This window comes from Megascapheus bottae, chromosome 27 (genome assembly GCF_031878675.1).
Source record: "Megascapheus bottae isolate mThoBot1 chromosome 27, mThoBot2.hap1, whole genome shotgun sequence".
In the NCBI taxonomy this organism is placed as follows: Eukaryota; Metazoa; Chordata; class Mammalia; order Rodentia; family Geomyidae; genus Megascapheus; species Megascapheus bottae.
In genome coordinates this window covers 7,701,874-7,704,208 of record NC_143535.1, presented here as the reverse complement: position 1 = coordinate 7,704,208, position 2,335 = coordinate 7,701,874, and positions in this window count along the sequence as shown.

Here is a 2,335-nt window from a genome sequence, read left to right as displayed (position 1 = left end):
TATGAGGCCTTTATCCGTTGTGTGGTTGGTGAAGATCTTCTCCCATTCTGTAGGCTTCCTAATTAGAAGGAGGTTATTTTTAAGGGCATTTCCTTTAGCTTGAGACATACCTCACTTTCACAGGCCCAATATTTTTCTGCAGGGCACCAATGCTAATTTTGGCCACCATTCCAATTTACCCCCAGCTGGCTTTTCCATCTCTGTCGATTTCAATTGGGCCACCTCCATTATCTTTGCCTTTGCCTGTATCCAACTCTGCTTGGCAAGTGCTGTAATTCTACAGTTTCCTACCCTGCATTACTCTGAGGTACCCATCTCTCTCCTGCCCCAACAGTTTCCTGTGCTGCTTCTGTGTGTATCTGCCAAATACAGCAGACTCACTCTAAGTTCAGTCTCTCCTGTGGCTTTCCATCATCTCAGAGCAAAAAGTTCCCATTTCCTTCATTTCCAACAACTCCCCCTGTGAACCCAGGACTAAGCAATTCCAAGACCCTTTGGGTTGTTTGATCATGCCACATCTTCTTCCCCTTCTTCCCCTTTGCATTTCTTGCTCATTCTGCATGAACAGCCCTCTCCCTTTCTTACCATGCAATAATTTCCTTCCAGAGTCAGCTTAGCATGGCTTCTGGGGATACTTTCTTGGTTTTCCCATGCTAGATTGAGAACCTTCCATTTCCAGATGATCTCACGGCATGTGTGAGTGCCCAGTATATGGGGTGGGCAAGGAGCACATTGGGCAAAAAGAAACACAGAAACCAAACTGTCCATCTTATCTTGATTTGACTCTGGAATTCACCTGGACCCCAGCCGATGAACTAGGATTGGAATATAAGTAGAAGACAAACGTAAAGCACAGACATTGGGCTTCAGGGGCCACAGAGAAGGTGATGGCACAGGGGCAACTTGTTCTGGGTACAGCCAGTACTGTAAGAGTGGACTTGACCAGTGCTCCCAATATTCCCACCATGGCAGAAAGACTTCCATTTCCTAGAGAAACTTTAAATTATGGGATCTCCAGTTCCCATCTCTCTAAAGTCCTCAGCCTTGTCAATCGATGTGGTACAGTCTTCCCCAAGGCAGGGGAATGGATGAATGAATAGCCTTGCGTGGATTCTGCAGATTAACCCTCTGCTGTGAACTCTGAAAATGCAGGAGTCAGAGCACATAGCACCATCCTTAGGACGCAGAATGGTAAAAGAAAGCTCAACAGACAGTTGTCAGAGTACTTGAGATGATCCCTGATAAACAATCTCCAGCATTGTGGGCCTGATAATAATTGCTCACTTAGGTGTCCCGAAGCTTTCATTTGGCGAGTCTATCATCCATGCCAATCTCATCAAGAGACAAAAGATTGGATGCTGGAAGGGTGGGGGGAAGAAAATAGCCCCGAAAGCTTTTACGTGCTATCAATCCCAGAAGCTGAAGAAAGGGAAAGAAAAACCTTCCAAGTTTGCAAATGGATGGAAGTAGGAAACAGATGAAGACTGGATCTACACTTTGCAGGTGAGCACAGGTAAAAGAAAGACTCTGGAGACCTTAGCGATGGGCTTCATTTATAGGTAGGCACGGATGCCCCGCCTCTGAATTCATCCAGCTTGCAAATCCTTCCGCTGGGTTCCATGTCAGTATCCAGACTTCCCATTTGAGTTGGTCCCTATCAGAGTCATAGGGCTTAAAGGTCCCAAGCGCAGGGGGAATCCTGACACAGCAGGATTGGTTCTATATAACTTCATTTGGTCTTTTGCATGTGTGAAAGTTAAGGATTAGAAAAGAATTTAAAGTACTGGCCAAGTGTGGTGGCACACACCTGCCATCTTAGCACTTAGGACATTGAAGCAGGAGAGCTGTGAGTTCAAATTTAGCCTGGGGTATTAGAGTAAGTTTGAGGACAGCCTGGCTATACAGAGACCTTGCCTTAAAAAATAAAAGAAAAAGAACAAATAGCCTGATGTCCATGGCCTGTCATCCTAGCTACTCAGGAATCTGAGATCTGAGGACTGCAGCTTGAAGCCAACCTGAGCTGAAAAGTCCCTGTGAGACTCTTATCTCCAATTAACCACTCCAATACTGAAAGTACTGCCATGGCTCAAGTGACAGTGTGCTAACCTTGAACACAAAGAAGCTTTGGGACGAGCACCTAGGCCTTGAGTTCAAGTCCCACAATGGACAAAAAGAAAGGAAGGAAGGAAGGAAGGAAAGGAGGGAGGGAGGGAGGAAGGAACGAAGGAAGGAAGAGAAAAACAAATTGTGAGACTTGGAGGGGGAGGAGAGCATTGAACTTACTGAGATGAAGAAGTGGTTAATCTTCCCTTCTTGATTAGAAAATAAACTTTAA